This window comes from Primulina eburnea, chromosome 17, assembly GCF_022965805.1.
Source record: "Primulina eburnea isolate SZY01 chromosome 17, ASM2296580v1, whole genome shotgun sequence".
Taxonomy (NCBI): Eukaryota; Viridiplantae; Streptophyta; class Magnoliopsida; order Lamiales; family Gesneriaceae; genus Primulina; species Primulina eburnea.
In genome coordinates this window covers 18,103,487-18,127,918 of record NC_133117.1, presented here as the reverse complement: position 1 = coordinate 18,127,918, position 24,432 = coordinate 18,103,487, and positions in this window count along the sequence as shown.

Genomic DNA, 24,432 nt, shown 5'->3' with positions numbered 1-24,432 from the left:
ATCATAACAATTGTATAAACAGTCTATTCTTTAATCTGACTTCACTTATACAATGTCTATGTTAGAGTAGGTGCCCGTCGAGCCAAGTGTTGGCCGAGTGTTCACAATGAAACTTTATGTATAAGCAATCTTTATTTTAGTAATATTTGATATTATTATTTTGCCACATCTTTATCTGTATACCCATGCTAGTTGCATAGATAAAGCCCTTGAATATACAAATAGTAGAAAGAATATGAGATGCTCATATGATGAGTATCATGAAACTCATATTTGTAATACTGTATATTCTAAACGGTTCCTAGTCGATTCAGCCGCCACTAAGAAGGATATAGGCCGTTAGAATTCGAGACTAGTATCTGCGATGTGAGTACCATGTTTCATTGGTAGGGAACATTGTGATATCCGAACATGCAGATAGGTGCTCCTTGTAGAGTGCACTGAACAACCCTCCATAAAAGGACTTTCCAAGTAGTTCTCACTTATCGAGTGGAAATGTCCTAGTTTATGGTTGTACAGAATTAGTCTTTATGACCCGGGACAACATTGAGACTCTATGTGCTAGAATTACACTTTGACTTGTTTACCGACTCTCATGTGGTCATCAGGTGGCAAGGTTGGGTGTTCTGTCGAAACACATAGGAGTCGATGCATTGTAGTCGGGGATTCACCGCTTACCTTCGGGTATGGATATCCTATGTGTTATCATGTGTATGTAGATCGAAATCTCTGGCCAGAGTATGGTGGTAATTATGAAAGGGGTTTCATAGATTACACCATCGATGCAACTATGACATGACACATAGTATCGATTCATTGACAACTCTCGATAAACCAATGGTTGTCGAATCGATCGGGATATATGAGTTGAAGAGACCGTACTGTACGCTAACCATAATAGAATGGTTCTTGCAGGCACTATCATTTGATACCTAGGGAATCATGTAAGCGATACTGCTAGGTGTTTAACATGATTGGTTGGGTACTATCAGACTTGAGTTCTGACGTTCTTATTATCAAGGTGTTGATAAATAAGAATGGAGCAATTGGGGTATGCTCATATAAGGACATGTTTAGTCCGAATCACATAGAGATGTGAACCCACGGCTAGTTGTATCAATGAACCATTGAGGGCCACACAAGTACTAGCTTTCTAGATCCCGTTGAGAAGTAAAAATAGTTCAATGTGTTGAACGGCTTATAAAGGAGTTTATAAGCGTAAGGAAAATTAGAAGTATGACTTCTATAAAGGAGAAAATAGTTCAATGTGTTGAACAACTTATAAATGAGTTTATAAGTGTAAAGAAAAATAGAAGTATGACTTCTATGAGAGAAATGTAAATTTTAATTTTTGGAAGTGTTCCTAAATTAAAATTTGGCCAAGTGAATAATGTATTTGAAAATTGTGATTTTCATAAACATTATTATGGACTAAATTAAATTAATTCAAGTGTTGAATTAATTAAACACTAGTGGACCTAGTAGAGTCCAAATAATTAAATTAATTCAAGTGTTGAATTAATTAAATAATATTGAGTCTTGTAGAGCTCAATTAAAATAATTATTTAACTAATGAGACTTGGGTAAATTCAAGTAATGTTTAATTAGTCTCAAATATGTTTGAGATAATTAAAATTTAGTCCAAGGTTTTTAATTTGATTAAAAACCATATATTATGCATGCATGGGAGGTGAAAGGTTGGGAGAATACTTTTTGAGTTTTCAAGGCATGGCATGCACCTTTTTGACTCTACTTTTTCTCAAACCAAGACAAGTCTTCCCACTTCACTCCCACAACACCTTATGGCCGAAATTCTTCATGTCATTCTCTCCCATTTTTCTCCAAAAATTTTGTTCTTCAATTTGTTGAGGAACACTTCACTTCTCTTTGAAAAAATCCTCATATTTTTCTCGTGCAAAATATGAGGGGATCTACCTAGTTGGTGGTAGGCTTAATTTGAAGGAAAGATTCAAGAACTTGGAGGAGAGCTTGTAGATAGTTTCTTGCCTTTGAAGAGCTAAGGTGTTTACACCTTAGTTGGAGCCATCATCAACCTCAAGAGGTTGATAGGTATATTTTCTCAACACCCTATGTATGAAAGTTGAGATTTTTGTATATGCTACACTAGTACATGGTGGCCGAATTTTCCTCTTGAAAATCGAAAATTTTGTAGCTTCCGTTGCGTTTTTCGGTCACCTTATTCGATCCCTTTCAGTCTACTGTAGCAGAAACACTATATCTGACTCATATTCAATTCTGACAATATCATAAATTCGAATCATCTCGAAACGTAATAAAACTTACGTCCTGTTGTAGCCTGCGTTGCTAGAAACACAGTACTGAAGTCGGATTTAAAATCAAACAGACGGATTTCTCGTAATCAATTTCTAAACCAGAACTGAAAGCTTCTCCCGCAATTTTTTGATTCTTGCTTCCATCCAATCTGAGAGGCACGCTTATGTGATATGTGTAACGTCCCGAAAATCAGATTACGTATAAGCCATGCATAATTGCTACTATTTAAATTAAAAATGAATTTTTAAATATATATATGAAGTGGTAATTCATTTTTAATAATTTTAAGTCATGATTATTTTAAAAGTAGATGTTTAGTTTTATCTTTTCATGATAAATACGCGAGGCCGGACCGGAGTTTGGAGATTAGAGATAAGATTAATAATAAGAAGAATATTCCTAAATTTAATTTAAGACAAGGAATAAATTAATTTAAAGAAATAAAATGTTTTAGAATTTATTTAATTAATTAGAGCTAAGTTGGTAAACAAATTCTTTTAGATTCATTATTTAATTAAAGCTTAATTTAAAATATGTAAACAAGTGGGGATAAATTAATCTAAGTATAATATATTCATGAAATTTAATAAAACATTTAAATACTTAAATTGTTAACCATGCAATGCCAAACAAGGGTTCATTTTAAATTAAAGTGTAAATTCACTAAAATGTATAATGGGCATTTAAAACCTTCAACAAGTAAAATGCAAAGTTTAAATCATAACTTACCATGTAAAATTTGTAGGAATCGGTCCCTCCTTTTCTTTTAAACAAATTCAAATGTGGAATAAACTCATTCAAGTCACTCCTAAATGATATTTTTCATTCATTTTCACTTTTAATTCACAAATTATGAGTAGTCAAACACCATGATTAACCTTAATTCCTCCTCAACTAAATACCTAGCAAATCAACGTGCACATGAAAGAAAAATAGAAGAATTAGATGATAAGGGATCGGCAACAAGAAAACAACAAGAAACATTTCAAATTCCCTCAACCCCTAGACTTGTAACTCCTAACTAAATGCAATTCAAGACTCACTTAACACCTCCTATATCATTCACCTTCATCCCTTACCTTACCTACACTCATATGCTCGAAAATACATCAGAAAATAGCAGCTGAAATCGAGGGAAACATCAGCAGAAAAGTAGAAAAGAAAGGAAGATATCCAACTCGGTTCCGTCACGTCGTATTGTCGTTTTGATTTGTTTTTCTTCAAAACAAATTCCAGGCATGTATATATTATTCCTTTGCTCTTCAATCAAGTTTTACTAGCTATTTTAAATCTGTTTATGTTCATAAATCAAGGTACAACCCGAATTTTGACAGCAACACTCTACAAAAAAATCTGTACAGCTTTTCGGTTTATGATGTGTGCTTCACGCTTCAGTATTTTTATGTTGTTGACAGGGGGTTGCTCGAGTCCAGGCTTACAAAGCTGCATCTAGACATCGTTTAGAGTATGTTAGGGTGTCATTGGTTCATTGGTTTGAGTTCAACCATCTCGAATAAAGGCATGACAGCAACATTTCAAGGAGTGACATATTTTGTGTCAAGTTTCTGTCATTGTGTTGTTTAATGGATGGGTTCGAGTCATGGCTGTCCTATGGGCTGTAGCCATGGTTAGAACCCTACCTTAACATGTCTAGGACGTGACCAAGGTGTCCTTTCTAAGCTTGGTTCATGGATCTTTAAAATTTCTACATAAACAAGACATGAGTCATTCGGTTTTAATATTTTGAAATTCTGTAGGAGTATGCTTTCGGTTTTTGGATGTTGTGTGGATTATGGTTGGCACCTAGCCCATAGCCATGGTTCATACAACACTCCATCATGTTTAGATCGAGCCACGGTCGATTAAATGGCCACTGGAACGACACAAGACAACCAAATATGTCATTACATCACACTACACTCCAAAGGGTGCTCTCGGGTGGGAGCTGTGCGTGTCATAGGTAATGGCTCGGTTTGTGATTGTCTTTAAGTTTTTAGCCATGGTCCAAGCTATGCCTTAGGATGTTGGTAAGAGTCCTTGGGAGGTGGTTCAAGCCATTGGTCAATAAATTTTGGAGTTTACACCACAAACACACAAGTTGCCACTGCTGGTTTTTTAGACAGCAACTTTCATCTTCGGTTTTGAGGTTGGTTTGAGTTCTTGGTTGGATTTTAGCCCATGGACTTGGACTGGACACTACCTTAATGAGTTAGGATAGTCGTGTTTTTGGCCGTTTGTGATTTTGGTCGAGTTTAGAGGTCATACGAGAATTTACGGTAAAAGGTGCCAAAATGACTCTCGAAAGAGTGTTTTATGTTTTTGAATTCTTTTCACCTATTTTCGTGTTTTACAGTTATAATGCATATTTTTCAGTATGTTTGGGGTATTTTTAATCATGGTTAAACTTCGGTTTAATGTTGGTTCGGGTTGGTACGAAGCCATGGTTAAAAATCAAGTTGTGGGTCCGAACCGTCTCGTTTTTTGTTCTATTGTTAAATTTTTGTCAAGTTAAGATTTATTGCATGTGTCACATATTATTAGTAAGTCGCAGCAAGCCTGGGAACGATCCAACTCATCCGGTAAAAATAAGGTTATAATTATAAAATGTTTATTTTTGAGATATAGGCTATATGTCTTGTGGCCACCTTACGTTTATGGGTTTGGAAGTCGGTAGGCGCAACCGAGGACCTCTCCGCCCGGTGACTTACGACCGGTTATGATTATGTATGGGTACGGACATCCAGTCCAAAGGCTGTGATTGATCTCTACCAGTATACTGTGGTTTAGTCTGATCAGGCGCTTATGCTATGTTATGGGCCACTTGCTTAGAAACATTATCTCTACCAGAAAATTATGATATGTTATGACAGAACTCTATTGAGCAAAGCTTTTACGTATGATTTTCAGATATGCACGTAGGTATAATTATTCATGATATGATTTTCATCGTACGCTTTACGAGACTTTATTTTTACGTTGCATGCGATTTTATGATATATTAGTTGTTATTCACGATATATACATGTTGAGTCTTTAGACTCACTAGACTTGATTGTTGTAGGTATTGATGAGGTCGAGATCGCGGGCGGAGACCAGTGAGCGATCTTGGGACAGCAGTAGTAAACCCGAGGACCTCATGATTTAGTTTATGCACCTTTTATTATTCAAACTCAGTTTAATACGTTGGAGTATTTTTAAATTGTTGTTTACGTTGGATTGTTTTTAAATTGTTGGTTGAAAACAATATTTGCTTCCGCAGTTATTTTGAAGTTTAAAATTATTTACATGTTAATTTTATAAATGAGGCGAGATGATTATTTATTTAGAAAAATTTTTATAATCCCGCAAAAATACGAGTACGAAATACGGGCCTTTACAATATTTATATATACTACATGCATATCATGAAACATGGCACACTCCTTCGCGCAACATGTCTCGCGCATATGCGCGACCACTATCGGTGCATATGCGCGAGACACAATTTCTTGGTGCGTGTGTCTCGACAGCTCTCGCGCCAATGCGCGTCCTCTGTCCGCGCATGTGCGCGAACTGTTCTGCCATGCTCGCGCATATGCGCCAGTCTATACCGCGCATATGCGCCAAGCACTTGGGACTCCCCTTTGGCTACTGGACACCTCGCGCATATGCGCGCCCACACGCCGCGCATATGCGCGGGGTCTTCTGCCCACTCCGCGCATGACTCGCGCATCTCGTCGCGCATGTGCGCAAGCACACATCCTTGCACATATATTTACATCTTTTCTCCCTTATTTTTCCGGTCTAATCCTTCTTGTTTATAATCATCTCAATTAATAAATAAATCATTTCCGATTACAGTAATCAAATTCTCGGGCCTTACACAGCCGAAGGAGTGTTCAACTGATGAAGAAACCCAGCTGATCAGTCCAACTGAACGAGTGTGAAATCAGTTCCACTGACGAGTCAACTGATTTCAACAGCCCAACTGAAAGATTAGTTAAACTAAATAGTTCGAAGCATCAGTTAGAATCTTTAAGTTATGGATGCAGACAAACTCTTTCAAGTGGATTTCAGCTGTGCAAGAAGGTACAAAGCCATTATCTAGTCAAAGGAAAATAATGGACGTTGCATCAGATCATTAAAGACAAAAATATTTAGAAGGGCAGTCAAAAAAATGAGACACAAAGTCCAAGAAGCCAATTCAAATCCAACGAATACAATAAATGAGTCTCACTATACGATCAGCTTTTCCTGCCTATATAAAGAGAAGATCGGTTAAGACTCAAATAAGATATACAACTAAAGAGAGAAAGAGAGTAGGGCACACTTCAAAGTCAAATCAGCTTATAGAAGCATTCAAGCCCAGAGGGAACTCATTATCGTTGTATCTGGTTAGTTTAGAAGCCATTGTCCTTCAGTGTGTGAGAACACTTTTGTTCAGTTCTCACATACACACTCACTCTCAAAAACACTGAAAATCAGTCTTGCACAAAGGCGTTAAACTTGTGTATGTAGTCTTTGACACGTAGACGTTAAAAAAGTGTTGGTTGGAAGGTGCTGCCTTCATTCGTAGCTAGGAGTTCAGTTTAGGCAGTGTGTAAGTCCTAGCTGAGTGGGTTTGTACAAGTAGTTGTATAAATCAAAGTCTTCTAGTGGATCCTATCCGTGGAGATAGAAGGGGTGACTTAGGAGTAGTTGAAGTCTCCGAACATCCATAAACATAAATTGTGTATTTAACTGATTAACTATTGTTTTCAAACTGTTTTGATCTGTTGGATTATTCGTCAGTTCAGTTGTCACCGTAACTGAACTGAAGAATGCAAAAACTAATTTGTCTTATTTCAGTTAGTCAGTTTACATAAGTTTAAACATTTTCTAAATATAACAGTATTTTTCACGAAGGATTACTTCGAGTTTCTTCCGCTTGGTTCTTAAGCAAACTCGATTTAAGTCATCGATATTAATATTCTTATAACACGAGCTTTTGAAGCTCATTGTAGACTGTTGTGTGCAAAATGTCTTCGAAGGCACTAGCACACACGATTCTTCAGTTGGTATCAGAGCGGGTTGTTCTAAGAAGAACATTTTAAGAAAACTGTGTTTTAAAATGTGTTACTTTAAAATAGTGTTAAAAGCTATTTAAAAATGTTTTATAAAATTTTCAAAACTATTTGAAAATATTTATATGTCGCTCTTTGGTAAAGAGTTAAGAGGATTGGTCCTGCAATTTTCGTTATAGCCACTTCTCCAATTTCTTAACTTTGGAGATTTTTTTTAATCAGGCTGCAGGGGAATGAGGAACATATGCAAAGATGCACAGCTAAATTGCTCACTGAACAAGAAATCGGTTGCAAACCTACGAAGTCAGTTGATCTTCAAACGAAACTCATCTATGTTGGGATGTTGGTTGATTTAGTCACCAGCTGAACTCCACATGAGCCTAGTCAGAGTCTTCTCGACCAGTTGGGTGAGCATAGAGGACAACTCCAAAGCAGTTTAACTCGTTTCTCTAGCAAATGGAACTCACAAATGATGAAGCAGTTCAAGCTATCAAGATAACTAGCTGATGGTAAATCCAGTTATGTCACAGAAACCGACTGATATCGATGTTGTTTAAAATATGCTATTGTTATAGCAATTTTCCTTTTTCAACTGATGTATACACTCATATTTAAATTCTTGAAAAAATTACTTAAATAAAACATCATGCTTATTCAGTTGTGTTCCGTTGGGATTGAAAATATACTCTCAGTTATCTTGCTTACGATGCTTGAATGATTAATTGACCAATTTAAATATTTCTCAAATACGGGTTTTACTCAATTTCTGAGGGAGAGCTTTCCTTTGTAACAAAAATTAGCTTAAAATCTAGTTACTCTCTCAGTCAACTGAAAAGTTCTGTTTTAAATTTCTTTAATTAAGTTTTTTAGGGGGGGATTTCGAAAATTTGAATGTACTAACTCTTAAACTGAATATATTGCGCTTAACTACTCAAGTTTTGTAACCATAAAAAAAGGGGGATTGTTGGAACTTTTCAAGTTCGCAATCTTGATTTTGATGATAATAAAACTTGTTAATTGTGTTACTAATGATCTACCTTAGTGTGCAGCATCTAGGATCACTCATGAGATGTTTACATCGCAAAAATGAAGACCCAACTGATCGCAAAAAATGAATTAGTCTAACTGGTTACGTCAGTTGATTGTCCAGTTGATAGGTGATTCAGCAGGAAAACCTCAGAAGCTTGGCCAGCCGAAGCAGTGTTCAACTGATGAAGAAACCCAGCTGATCAGTCCAACTGAACGAGTGTGAAATCAGTTCCACTGACGAGTTAACTGATTTCACCAGCCCAACTAAAAGATCAGTTCAACTAACCAGTTCGAAGCATCAGTTATAATCTTTCATTTACGGATGAAGACAAACTTTTTCACGTGGATTCCAGCTGTGCAAGAAGGTACAAAGCCATTATCCAGTCAAGGGACAATAATGAACGTTGCATCAGAGCATTAAAGACAAAACGCTTTAGAAGAGTAGTCAAAAAGACGAGACACAAAGTCCAAGAAGCCAATTCAAATGCAACGAATACAATAAATGAGTCTCATTGTACGATCAGCTTTTCCCACCTATATAAAGAGAAGATCGATGAAGACTCAAATAAGATATACAACTCAAGAGAGAAAGAGAGTAGGGCACACTTCAAAGTCAAATAAGCTTATAGAAGGATTCAAGCCCAGAGGGAACTCGTTATCATTGTACCTGCTTAGTTTATAAGCCATTGTCCCTCAGTGTGTGAGAACACTTTTGTTCAGTTCTCACATACACACTCACTCTCAAAAACACTCAAAATCAGTCTTGCACAAAGGCGTTAAACTTGTGTATGTAGTCTTTGACACGTAGACGTTAAAAAAGTGTTGGTTGGAAGGTGCTGCCTTCATTCGTAGCTAGGAGTTCAGTTTAGGCAGTGTGTAAGTCCTAGCTGAGTGGGTTTGTACAAGTAGTTGTATAAATCAAAGTCTTCTAGTGGATCCTATCCGTGGAGATAGAAGGGGTGACTTAGGAGTAGTTGAAGTCTCCGAACATCCATAAACATAAATTGTGTATTTAACTGATTAACTATTGTTTTCAAACTGTTTTGATCTGTTGGATTATTCGTCAGTTCAGTTGTCACCGTAACTGAACTGAAGAATGCAAAAACTAATTTGTCTTATTTCAGTTAGTCAGTTTACATAAGTTTAAACATTTTCTAAATATAACAGTATTTTTCACGAAGGATTACTTCGAGTTTCTTCCGCTTGGTTCTTAAGCAAACTCGATTTAAGTCATCGATATTAATATTCTTATAACACGAGCTTTTGAAGCTCATTGTAGACTGTTGTGTGCAAAATGTCTTCGAAGGCACTAGCACACACGATTCTTCAGTTGGTATCAGAGCGGGTTGTTCTAAGAAGAACATTTTAAGAAAACTGTGTTTTAAAATGTGTTACTTTAAAATAGTGTTAAAAGCTATTTAAAAATGTTTTATAAAATTTTCAAAACTATTTGAAAATATTTATATGTCGCTCTTTGGTAAAGAGTTAAGAGGATTGGTCCTGCAATTTTCGTTATAGCCACTTCTCCAATTTCTTAACTTTGGAGATTTTTTTTAATCAGGCTGCAGGGGAATGAGGAACATATGCAAAGATGCACAGCTAAATTGCTCACTGAACAAGAAATCGGTTGCAAACCTACGAAGTCAGTTGATCTTCAAACGAAACTCATCTATGTTGGGATGTTGGTTGATTTAGTCACCAGCTGAACTCCACATGAGCCTAGTCAGAGTCTTCTCGACCAGTTGGGTGAGCATAGAGGACAACTCCAAAGCAGTTTAACTCGTTTCTCTAGCAAATGGAACTCACAAATGATGAAGCAGTTCAAGCTATCAAGATAACTAGCTGATGGTAAATCCAGTTATGTCACAGAAACCGACTGATATCGATGTTGTTTAAAATATGCTATTGTTATAGCAATTTTCCTTTTTCAACTGATGTATACACTCATATTTAAATTCTTGAAAAAATTACTTAAATAAAACATCATGCTTATTCAGTTGTGTTCCGTTGGGATTGAAAATATACTCTCAGTTATCTTGCTTACGATGCTTGAATGATTAATTGACCAATTTAAATATTTCTCAAATACGGGTTTTACTCAATTTCTGAGGGAGAGCTTTCCTTTGTAACAAAAATTAGCTTAAAATCTAGTTACTCTCTCAGTCAACTGAAAAGTTCTGTTTTAAATTTCTTTAATTAAGTTTTTTAGGGGGGGATTTCGAAAATTTGAATGTACTAACTCTTAAACTGAATATATTGCGCTTAACTACTCAAGTTTTGTAACCATAAAAAAAGGGGGATTGTTGGAACTTTTCAAGTTCGCAATCTTGATTTTGATGATAATAAAACTTGTTAATTGTGTTACTAATGATCTACCTTAGTGTGCAGCATCTAGGATCACTCATGAGATGTTTACATCGCAAAAATGAAGACCCAACTGATCGCAAAAAATGAATTAGTCTAACTGGTTACGTCAGTTGATTGTCCAGTTGATAGGTGATTCAGCAGGAAAACCTCAGAAGCTTGGCCAGCCGAAGCAGTGTTCAACTGATGAAGAAACCCAGCTGATCAGTCCAACTGAACGAGTGTGAAATCAGTTCCACTGACGAGTTAACTGATTTCACCAGCCCAACTAAAAGATCAGTTCAACTAACCAGTTCGAAGCATCAGTTATAATCTTTCATTTACGGATGAAGACAAACTTTTTCACGTGGATTCCAGCTGTGCAAGAAGGTACAAAGCTATTATCCAGTCAAGGGACAATAATGAACGTTGCATCAGAGCATTAAAGACAAAACGCTTTAGAAGAGTAGTCAAAAAGACGAGACACAAAGTCCAAGAAGCCAATTCAAATGCAACGAATACAATAAATGAGTCTCATTGTACGATCAGCTTTTCCCACCTATATAAAGAGAAGATCGATGAAGACTCAAATAAGATATACAACTCAAGAGAGAAAGAGAGTAGGGCACACTTCAAAGTCAAATAAGCTTATAGAAGGATTCAAGCCCAGAGGGAACTCGTTATCATTGTACCTGCTTAGTTTATAAGCCATTGTCCCTCAGTGTGTGAGAACACTTTTGTTCAGTTCTCACATACACACTCACTCTCAAAAACACTCAAAATTAGTCTTGCAGAAAGACGTTAAACTTGTGTATGTAGTCTTTGACACATAGACGTTAAACAAGTGTTGGCTGGAAGGCGCTGCCTTCAGTCGTAGCTAGGAGTTCAGTTTAGGCAGTGTGTAAGTCCTAGCTGAGTGGGTTTGTACAAGTAGTTGTATAAATCAAAGTCTTCTAGTGGATCCTATCCGTGGAGATAGAAGGGGTGACGTAGGAGAAGTTGAAGTTTCCGAACATCCATAAACGTATTTTGTGTATTTAACTTATTAACTATTGTTTTCAAACTGTTTTGATCAGTTGGAGTATTCGTCAGTTCAGTTGTCACCGTAACTGAACTGAAGAATGCAAAAACTAATATGTCTTATTTCAGTTAGTCAGTTTACATAAATTAAAACGTTTTCTAAATATAGCAGTATTCTTCACGAAGGATTACTTCGAGTTTCTTCCGCTTGGTTCTTAACCAAAATCGATTTAATTCATCGGTGTTAATATTCTTAGAACACGAGCTATTGAAGCTCATTGGAGACTGTTGTGTACAAAATTCCTTCGAAGGCAATAGCACACACGATCCTTCACTCAGGCACCATACCGTTTAGCACCCACTGAAATGAAAGAGTTGAAGGATCAACTTCAAGAATTGCTGGACAAGGGTTTTATTCGCCCTAGTTTCTCCATGGGGTGCGCCGATATTATTTTTGAAGGAGAAAAAGGATGGTAGTATGCGACTCTGCATTTTTTATCGAGAGCTAAGTAGAGTCACCATCAAGAATAAGTTTCTCTTGCCTAGAATCGGGACTTATTTGATCAATTACAAGGAGCACCGATTTTCTCGAAGATCGACCTTCGTTCGGTGTATCATTAGCTGAAGGTGAAGGAGTCTGATGTTCATAAGACGGCTTTTAGGATTCGATTTATGGTCATGCCATTTTGGTTAACCAACGTGCCAGCTCAAACGTCTGCTATTTGTTTTCTTAAAACGTGCTAGAATTTTTTTTCCCAAACCACACATAGCATTCGGCCGAACCATAAAATATTTTTGACATCATTTTAAAATAAATCAACCAACTTACATTTGAAAAAATCAAAGGAAATAGCATAAAATCATCAAACATTTTTATAAATATAAAAATAACATTTGAAAAGTATAGCCCATACTATAACCTCTCAAAAATCACTCATAAATAAATAAAATTCATAAAAATATCTTTAGCATCGCTTAAAAATCATAAATCATAACTAGTGCGAAAAACTAGCGTCGGTTCTCGGGTTATGTGCACCTTCAGTCCAGCAAAGTCAACCATCAAGACCTCCATAACATTTTTATCATAATCACCTGCATCAATCACACCTAGTGAGTCTAAAGACTCAACACACCATAATCTTGATAACAAGTAATACATATACAAATCACATGAAATAGTGAAAAATACTTGTTCTTAAAATATCTTTTTCATGATGATGCATAAACTTTAACCATAACATTTTCGTAAACATTTTCATGATGCATAATATTTAAACAAAACATTTTCATAATGATGAATCAACTTTAAACATAGACATTTTCATAAACTTTTCATACATTTTCGTAAACCTTTTCATATCATCCTCAACATATTCATATGAACATGCATAACATAAACCTCAACATTTTTCTTTTTCCTCATTCATAACATGTATCCTTTTATAATGATCATAAACATTTTTCCTTTTCATTGAATTCAGATCGTTAATTGTTATTTCCTCAATCCTCAAAAAGTCGATGGATCCATCTACATGAAACCACAGTACTGGACGGCGGGGACATCAGCGACATAAGATCGTCAACTGAGCCTTGGCCTATCCTCAATCGAATGAAAATACGATCGTCGGGCTCCCTCTGGAGCCTTCTCCCATGAATGGGCTCTTTCTGGGGACGTTTCCCTCACGACATCTCCATTCTTATCCTCAATAGTCACAATTACTTAACTTCATTCAATGTTTTACATTTTCATCACTTCATAAAAATCATGAATTAATATCCTTTTCCTTTTAAAAAATCAAGCATGCAACATTTCTTTAAACATTATCGTTCCATCATAAAAGTCCATACACATTTTAAAAGAAACCTTTGAACTTATAAAAATCCATAAATATTTTAAATAAAAATTTCAACATCATAAACATTTAAAATATGCATTTAACATATTAAATCATAACCTTATAAAATAACATTTTGACATAATAAATCGTAAACATTTAAAATGTCAATTTGACATAATAAATCATAAACATTTAAAATCCATGTCATAAAAATTCATAAACATTTGAAATAATCATATTAGCGTGTAAAACAGCATTCAGGGCACTGGCATGAAGTTTACAAATTTCTAGGTGTAAAAAGATCGTTTTACCCCTGGACGTAAAATTCCCTGATTTTGACTTTTTCTTGAATTCATGGACTCTAACATGTCCCAAATAAATATTTAGTCTTACATGAATTTTCTCATTTTTTTTATTTGGCTTAAATCGATGACTTTTAAATTAATCTTTAAATATCACATATTAATGCCTTTTAATCCAGAATTAAACCAAACCTCAATATAAAATTCCCAAATTCAAAACTTAGACTTTTAATAATTATTTAAGCTTAAATTTATTTTTCAATAATTTTATTCCTCTTAAAACAAGGTGTTTGAATTAATTCGTTAACTAGCGTTTCGTACGGCGATAAAATTCCGTATAAATCCAAAGCTCGTTATTTTGATTCTAAATTTTTAACATAACCTTTTTATGATTTATTATACCCTTTCAAGTCATGAGCCACACCCGTGAACCCATGGATTCAATTTTTAGTTCTTAAATCTCGTTTTTGACCCTTAACCGAGCACACCGAGCCATCTCCTAATTTACTCGAGCCACGCGCGAGCCACCTTGAGCCAAAACCTAGCCAACCCACCTAGGGACCCTCCTAAACAAGCCCAGCCCAAAACACCAGCCCTGGCCCGCTCAAAAACCTCATGGAACGCGACCCAAAATCTGCATGTGTGTGTGTGAGTCTCCTTGTATGTCTAGGACTCCTAACCCAAATATTACTCTCCCAGCCGAGCCACCACCGAGCCCACCTGTCCCTAACCTTCCCTGGACCACACCCAGCCCACACACAGACCGGCACAGACCTTAGACCAGCGCTGCAAGCCGCATGAACAAGGACAGCAGTCTGCGCGCTTGTATGGTGCTTCCTCACGGTCTTCCCACTTTTCTCAAGCCAGCAGCGAACCACGCCACTCCAGCCCCTGCCCAAACCCTTGTGCACCCTATTAGGACCTCTAGGACCCAGCCTAGCCAAGCCCTAAGCCCCCTGGCCGAGCCTCTTTCTACCTGCACCACAGCAACAACCTGCGCTATTCCCTTGTGCCTCTCGGGTGGGAGTCCTAGCATGCTAGAACTCCTCCCAGCCCCTGGGGCTCGAGTCCTAGCATGGCTAGGACTCTGTCCTTGACTAACCCATGACCTTAGCCAAGCCTTGGTCCCAACGAAAGCCAAGCCAAGCCTTTCAACTAAAAAACCGAACCCCCTCAGTCCATAACAGAAAAGTGTTTCTAGCTTGCACGTTACTGGTTTGATGCCTTTGGTTGCGTTTTTAGGCCTTTAAACTTATGGAAATACATGCTTATTCATATCGTAATTCATGGCAGCCCCTTAAACATCACATAAACATGATTTTGAAACAATACCAAAGCTTTAAAAATCCATGATTATATAAAAACAAAAATAAATAAAAAGTCACTTGTTTTTCATGCAAAATTCAATTAAATAAAATACTATGGTGTGATGGATGATTAAAGGAAAGAATATGGCGTTCCTTTGCGTTTAAAACGCATTATTTCTCGTTGACGATTGCGAAGAATGACGACAACAACCTTGGCTTGAATTCCTCTTTGAAACTCACGAAATTTTCTACCAAATTGTGGATTGTGTGTAGTAGCCCGAATTCCAAATTGGGTAATTAACGGATTAATGGTGATTAAGAAGGTTTAATGTGTAATTTTGACCAGGGTCATGATCGGACGGACCGAAGATGGTTCGGAAGCACCGAAGAGTTCGGACGATCCGAAGTGAGTTCGGTGGATCCGATCATGAGGTGTCAAGAGTTGATCGACACGTCAGTTTGCATGCACGTTCGGACGATCCGAAGTGTAGGTTCGGAGGATCCGATCATGAGGTGTCAAGAGACGGTGGACACGTAGGAGTTCGGACGTTCCGAAGTATGTTCGGTGGATCCGAACATAGCCTATAAATAGTGCTCGGATTTCCTCATTTTGGATATTCATTTGTTGAGTTGTGGCTCTTCTTTGAGAGGTTTTGGAAGGTTTTTAGGGTTAGTGGTTGGTCGAGCGATAGCCAAGAGCTGCCAGGAGTAGTAGCGTAGCGGCGCCTGAGTTTCAAGGCAATCGACATCAAAGGGCTGTCGACGGACGAAGGTAAACCCTAAACCTTTGGTAGTACTAGGGAGTACTGGTTTTGCTAGTCGAGCATGGTAGTATTGATTGAGTATGCTTTTGATGCGTAGGCTTGTTCTAGACCTGATTAGCGGTGTTGCGTAAGGCTAGGCTTGCTGTGATAGAGGTACGAAAGTACTATCCGAGATATCCTGGTTGAGTATACATTCTTATATGTGTTGCATGATTATGTGGTGCATTGATATATGTCATATGATGCATGCTATTATGTCACGTTTATTACTGCACGTTGCATTTCATGTTGAGCCGTATCTTCTTCGAGATAGCCTTTACTGTTGAGCTGTATCTCTTTCGAGATAAGCTATATCTTGGGGCCGCTCAGCCCTGTCTTGTGGACGCATGGACACCGAGAGTACACAGTGGCCGACGGGTCGGGAGGGCTTCGGTGGTCCGGGACATTTTAGGTCCACGTCTATCTTGTAGTGGATGCAGTGACCCAGAGGTGTACCGCGCGGCACTATCCACTTGGCGCCTCTAGACTGAGCATTGTTGAGATCCTTTTGTGACTCCTGTTTCTTGACTACCCCGGTATCATGATCATAGCATGTGCATTTCATATAGGTCTGTATACTCATACTTTTGTACTGGGCGTTCTTATCGCTCACGTCCTCGGTTTTTGTTTATCTTGGACACCCCATTCCCACGGGGCAGGCCTCAGGTTGGACAACTCAGGAGGAGCAGGAGGAGGACGTTGAGTAGCTGGTTGGTTTAGTTTTCAGTACTTTTCTATTCGATATGGTTGTACTGAATATTTTATTTGGAGTTATTCTAGACTTCGATTGAGTTGTATAACCATTATTTTGTTGACTTTTCCGCTGTTATCTCTGATTATTGTTAATTAGGTTAATTGCATGCTTAGTTCTTGCCTAGTAGGTGATTCTGGAACGGGTCACTACATTTATGGTATCAGAGCATGCATACGATTTTGGGATATAGATTTCTGTTTTGGGATTTCCGTTGACCAATTTACTAGTTCCCCATTCTATGTTGTAGCGATGGCTGACCATTTTGATGACGGGAGTAGTCAGGGGAGTGTAGGTCGATGGGGTGACCAGGACGATCGTAGGCGTCACCGTGAACATCGTCATCGTCGGGATGGTCCTAGGCGTTTCGATATGCATCGTTTCATGCAGATGGGGCCTAAGCCTCTAGTTGGTGGAGAGACTCCTGATGATGCTGAGGATTGGATAGAGCGCATGGAGAGTTGTTTCCGTGCATTCCAGTGCACCGAGGAGCAGAAGATAGAGACTCTTAGTTTTCTTCTCGAGGGCAGTGCTCGCAGGTGGTGGCGATCAACTTCTGCGCCGATAGTTCAGTCGCAGGGTAGAGCGACTTGGGTCGATTTCCGTGCAGCGTTCATGCAGCTGTACTTTCCTCCAGCCCTTCGCCAGGCTAAGACGATTGAGCTCCTGAACCTTAAGCAGGGGAGTATGTCTGTTGATGAGTATCAGCAGAAATTCTTTGAGTTGTTACCCTTCGCTCCTCATATCAGTGGCAGTTCTGAGGCCAAGTACGATCATTTCCTTCAGGGCCTTAACCAGGAGATCTTTGATCGAGTCACTGTCTGTGATAATCCTACTTCGTACGATGGGTTGGTGAACCGGTGTCGTCAAGCAGAGATCAGTCTCCAGCGTGGTAGAGCTATTCTTTCTTCTAGACCTCCGAGTGTTTTGAGTCCTCGACCTCAGTCTTTTAAGAAGTCCGGTTCTTCTTCTTCTGGATCTGGATCAAGGTCTAGCGGTGTTGTTCGCTTTGGTGAGAAGAAGGATTCTTGTGCGCATTGTGGTAAGAACCATCCATCGGAGCAATGCCGATTAGCAGCAGGAGCTTGTTTTCAGTGCGGAGAGATGGGTCATATCAAGAAGAATTGTCCTCAGTTGCGAGGTGGAGCAGGATCTGGCTCCGGATCTCAGACGACTGTTCAGCAGAGGAGGCAAGGTCAGGCTGTGGGTAGTTCGAATCTTCGACCTAGTGCCCAAGGTCAGGTTTTTTGCGCTGAACCAGGATCAGGCTGCAGATGAGAGTCAGAGATGAGAGAATTGAAGCAACAATTGAGATGTAATAATGATGTTGTTTTTATTTCAGTTTTGTTCATTCTATAAACTTGATTTCGAGGACGAAATCTTTTTAAGGGGGGGAGAATGTAGTAGCCCGAATTCCAAATTGGGTAATTAACGGATTAATGGTGATTAAGAAGGTTTAATGTGTAATTTTGACCAGGGTCATGATCGGACGGACCGAAGATGGTTCGGAAGCACCGAAGAGTTCGGACGATCCGAAGTGAGTTCGGTGGATCCGATCATGAGGTGTCAAGAGTTGATCGACACGTCAGTTTGCATGCACGTTCGGACGATCCGAAGTGTAGGTTCGGAGGATCCGATCATGAGGTGTCAAGAGCCGGTGGACACGTAGGAGTTCGGACGTTCCGAAGTATGTTCGGTGGATCCGAACATAGCCTATAAATAGTGCTCGGATTTCCTCATTTTGGATATTCATTTGTTGAGTTGTGGCTCTTCTTTGAGAGGTTTTGGAAGGTTTTTAGGGTTAGTGGTTGGTCGAGCGATAGCCAAGAGCTGCCAGGAGTAGTAGCGTAGCGGCGCCTGAGTTTCAAGGCAATCGACATCAAAGGGCTGTCGACGGACGAAGGTAAACCCTAAACCTTTGGTAGTACTAGGGAGTACTGGTTTTGCTAGTCGAGCATGGTAGTATTGATTGAGTATGCTTTTGATGCGTAGGCTTGTTCTAGACCTGATTAGCGGTGTTGCGTAAGGCTAGGCTTGCTGTGATAGAGGTACGAAAGTACTATCCGAGATATCCTGGTTGAGTATACATTCTTATATGTGTTGCATGATTATGTGGTGCATTGATATATGTCATATGATGCATGCTATTATGTCACGTTTATTACTGCACGTTGCATTTCATGTTGAGCCGTATCTTCTTCGAGATAGCCTTTACTGTTGAGCTGTATCTCTTTCGAGATAAGCTATATCTTGGGGCCGCTCAGCCCTGTCTTGTGGACGCATGGACACCGAGAGTACACAGTGGCCGACGGGTCGGGAGGGCTTCGGTGGTCCGGGACATTTTAGGTCCACGTCTATCTTGTAGTGGATGCAGTGACCCAGAGGTGTACCGCGCGGCACTATCCACTTGGCGCCTCTAGACTGAGCATTGTTGAGATCCTTTTGTGACTCCTGTTTCTTGACTACCCCGGTATCATGATCATAGCATGTGCATTTCATATAGGTCTGTATACTCATACTTTTGTACTGGGCGTTCTTATCGCTCACGTCCTCGGTTTTTGTTTATCTTGGACACCCCATTCCCACGGGGCAGGCCTCAGGTTGGACAACTCAGGAGGAGCAGGAGGAGGACGTTGAGTAGCTGGTTGGTTTAGTTTTCAGTACTTTTCTATTCGATATGGTTGTACTGAATATTTTATTTGGAGTTATTCTAGACTTCGATTGAGTTGTATAACCATTATTTTGTTGACTTTTCCGCTGTTATCTCTGATTATTGTTAATTAGGTTAATTGCATGCTTAGTTCTTGCCTAGTAGGTGATTCTGGAACGGGTCACTACATTTATGGTATCAGAGCATGCATACGATTTTGGGATATAGATTTCTGTTTTGGGATTTCCGTTGACCAATTTACTAGTTCCCCATTCTATGTTGTAGCGATGGCTGACCATTTTGATGACGGGAGTAGTCAGGGGAGTGTAGGTCGATGGGGTGACCAGGACGATCGTAGGCGTCACCGTGAACATCGTCATCGTCGGGATGGTCCTAGGCGTTTCGATATGCATCGTTTCATGCAGATGGGGCCTAAGCCTCTAGTTGGTGGAGAGACTCCTGATGATGCTGAGGATTGGATAGAGCGCATGGAGAGTTGTTTCCGTGCATTCCAGTGCACCGAGGAGCAGAAGATAGAGACTCTTAGTTTTCTTCTCGAGGGCAGTGCTCGCAGGTGGTGGCGATCAACTTCTGCGCCGATAGTTCAGTCGCAGGGTAGAGCGACTTGGGTCGATTTCCGTGCAGCGTTCATGCAGCTGTACTTTCCTCCAGCCCTTCGCCAGGCTAAGACGATTGAGCTCCTGAACCTTAAGCAGGGGAGTATGTCTGTTGATGAGTATCAGCAGAAATTCTTTGAGTTGTTACCCTTCGCTCCTCATATCAGTGGCAGTTCTGAGGCCAAGTACGATCATTTCCTTCAGGGCCTTAACCAGGAGATCTTTGATCGAGTCACTGTCTGTGATAATCCTACTTCGTACGATGGGTTGGTGAACCGGTGTCGTCAAGCAGAGATCAGTCTCCAGCGTGGTAGAGCTATTCTTTCTTCTAGACCTCCGAGTGTTTTGAGTCCTCGACCTCAGTCTTTTAAGAAGTCCGGTTCTTCTTCTTCTGGATCTGGATCAAGGTCTAGCGGTGTTGTTCGCTTTGGTGAGAAGAAGGATTCTTGTGCGCATTGTGGTAAGAACCATCCATCGGAGCAATGCCGATTAGCAGCAGGAGCTTGTTTTCAGTGCGGAGAGATGGGTCATATCAAGAAGAATTGTCCTCAGTTGCGAGGTGGAGCAGGATCTGGCTCCGGATCTCAGACGACTGTTCAGCAGAGGAGGCAAGGTCAGGCTGTGGGTAGTTCGAATCTTCGACCTCGTGCCCAAGGTCAGGTTTTTTGCGCTGAACCAGGATCAGGCTGCAGATGAGAGTCAGAGATGAGAGAATTGAAGCAACAATTGAGATGTAATAATGATGTTGTTTTTATTTCAGTTTTGTTCATTCTATAAACTTGATTTCGAGGACGAAATCTTTTTAAGGGGGGGAGAATGTAGTAGCCCGAATTCCAAATTGGGTAATTAACGGATTAATGGTGATTAAGAAGGTTTAATGTGTAATTTTGACCAGGGTCATGATCGGACGGACCGAAGATGGTTCGGAAGCACCGAAGAGTTCGGACGATCCGAAGTGAGTTCGGTGGATCCGATCATGAGGTGTCAAGAGTTGATCGACACGTCAGTTTGCATGCACGTTCGGACGATCCGAAGTGTAGGTTCGGAGGATCCGATCATGAGGTGTCAAGAGCCGGTGGACACGTAGGAGTTCGGACGTTCCGAAGTATGTTCGGTGGATCCGAACATAGCCTATAAATAGTGCTCGGATTTCCTCATTTTGGATATTCATTTGTTGAGTTGTGGCTCTTCTTTGAGAGGTTTTGGAAGGTTTTTAGGGTTAGTGGTTGGTCGAGCGATAGCCAAGAGCTGCCAGGAGTAGTAGCGTAGCGGCGCCTGAGTTTCAAGGCAATCGACATCAAAGGGCTGTCGACGGACGAAGGTAAACCCTAAACCTTTGGTAGTACTAGGGAGTACTGGTTTTGCTAGTCGAGCATGGTAGTATTGATTGAGTATGCTTTTGATGCGTAGGCTTGTTCTAGACCTGATTAGCGGTGTTGCGTAAGGCTAGGCTTGCTGTGATAGAGGTACGAAAGTACTATCCGAGATATCCTGGTTGAGTATACATTCTTATATGTGTTGCATGATTATGTGGTGCATTGATATATGTCATATGATGCATGCTATTATGTCACGTTTATTACTGCACGTTGCATTTCATGTTGAGCCGTATCTTCTTCGAGATAGCCTTTACTGTTGAGCTGTATCTCTTTCGAGATAAGCTATATCTTGGGGCCGCTCAGCCCTGTCTTGTGGACGCATGGACACCGAGAGTACACAGTGGCCGACGGGTCGGGAGGGCTTCGGTGGTCCGGGACATTTTAGGTCCACGTCTATCTTGTAGTGGATGCAGTGACCCAGAGGTGTACCGCGCGGCACTATCCACTTGGCGCCTCTAGACTGAGCATTGTTGAGATCCTTTTGTGACTCCTGTTTCTTGACTACCCCGGTATCATGATCATAGCATGTGCATTTCATATAGGTCTGTATACTCATACTTTTGTACTGGGCGTTCTTATCGCTCACGTCCTCGGTTTTTGTTTATCTTGGACACCCCATTCCCACGGGGCAGGCCTCAGGTTGGACAACTCAGGAGGAGCAGGAGGAGGACGTTGAGTAGCTGGTTGGTTTAGTTTTCAGTACTTTTCTATTCGATATGGTTGTACTGAATATTTTATTTGGAGTTATTCTAGACTTCGATTGAGTTGTATAACCATTATTTTGTTGACTTTTCCGCTGTTATCTCTGATTATTGTTAATTAGGTTAATTGCATGCTTAGTTCTTGCCTAGTAGGTGATTCTGGAACGGGTCACTACATTGTGTGTGCCGTGGTTTTGGAGAGATTTTGGAGTGCAAAATTCTGAAAAGTAACGTGTGAAAAGTGTAGGGTTATGGGGTCTAATTTACATATTAAATAGTTAATTAAGTACTAACCAAGCTTAGGCCCATTAAGCATACCAGTTAGGCCCATTAATGCTTAATTAAATATTAAAATATTTTGTTTAATAAAGTTTGTGAATTTATTATCCGGGTTGCCAAAACGTTTGCATTTTTGTTGAAAAACCAACACCGATAAAATTTACGTGCCGACGTATAAAATCACCTCATAACCCCATATTTTCTAAAATCAGAAAAAACATCACCTTTAATTAAAAACAATTATTTAATAAAAACATTTTCTATTTTTCAGCCATCAATCTCCTTTCCTCGATTGCAACTCGATAATCTATAAAAATACATTTTAATGCAACCATATAGAAAATTATATTTTTAAACATGTCAAAATGCACAACAAAATTTATAATAGTCCGAAAATTCTTGTTTGAAAATTTGCGGAATAATTAAAAATTTTCTTTTAAAAATAATTAAAATGCCTCATTCATAAAATGAACTGATAAATCAAGTTTAATGTTCAAAATAGCAGCGGAAGAAATTATTGTTCGCAAAATAACAAGTTAAAGTAATCCAACAACTGATAAAAACGTTTGAGTATAAAAATGGTAAATGCTGTAAATAAGGTCCTCGGGTTCCACTACTGCCGACCCAAGCTAGCTCACTGGTCCCCGCCCTCGGCCACGACCTCATCAGTACCTACAACAATCAAGTCTAATGAGTCTAAAGACTCAGCATAAATATATCGTAGATAACGAGTAAATAATATAATAAAATTGCATGAGAGTAAAAATATCATGTCATGAGGCATAACGTGAAAATAACTTATCATGAGCAATTATAATACGTGCATAAATGAACTTAGAATAATAGTGAAAATGTTTGCTCCTTGGAGCCCTGTAATGAAATAGCATGTAATAATTTTCTAGTGAGATTATGGTTTACGCAAGTGGCCCCTGCACTGAACTGACCGGTAAGTGACCACCGGGTGAAGTAATGTTTGTCTGATCAGACTAATGCCACAGTATACTGGCTGGAACTGAACTGAACTGACCGGTAACTGACGACCGGGTGAAGTAATGATAGTAAAGTGACCACAAGCAATATCGCATAAATCTCAAAAATGAATATTTTATATTTTTATGCACGTAATATAATTAAATGGCATAATTAAATATCTTGTACATTTTAACACATGGGTTGGATCGTTCCCAGGCTCGCTGCGACTAAAATCTAACATGAAAAATATGCAAATGATCTAACTTGACCAAACTTTGTAATTGAATCCAAAAACGAGACAATTACGTCCAACGACTTCGTATTTAATCATGACTCCTTGCCAACCCGAACCAACACCGAACCATCATTTATTCATGATTAAAATACACTCAAAATGATGAATTAATGATCCAAAAATGGTAAGAGCCGAAATTTTGGTGAATGGAGGCCAAAACATGAAACGCTCTTTCGAGAGTCAATTTGGCATATCGCACCGTAATTTCTCGTACCACCTCTTAACTTAACCGAATCACAAACGGTCCAAAACACAACCTTCCGAACTCGATGAGGTACTGTCCAGTCCAAGGCCATGGGCTAAAAGCCAACCAAGAACCCGAAATGCACCTCTGAACCGCAGCGCACTTGCTGTCAAAAATACAGCAGCGTGCGTGAGCATTTCCTTGCGTCGTTTGCAAGGCTAATGGCCATTGGGGCTTGAACCACCGACCTGAACCTCTTACCAACATCCTAAGGAATCGTTTGAACTATGGCTAAGGGCCCTAGGCCAGCCACCATTCGCACCACTACCGAAAACGACCATACTCCCAGCCGAGAGAAACATGCTGCATGCGTGGGATAATGCTATCGTTTTGCTGTCATGGATCATTCCAGTAGTCATTTGATTGACCATGGCCCAAACTAGAAATCAAGGGGTATGGTATGAACCGTGGCTATGGGCCAGAGGCCAAACAAGATTCACACCATACCACAAAATCAAACTACAGTTGCTGTAAAAATGAAGGGGCCGAAGGGGGGTTGTTCTTGTTTCTTTCATTTAAAAACCGAGTCCACCATGGACCAAGCCTCAAAAAGGCAACTTGGTCA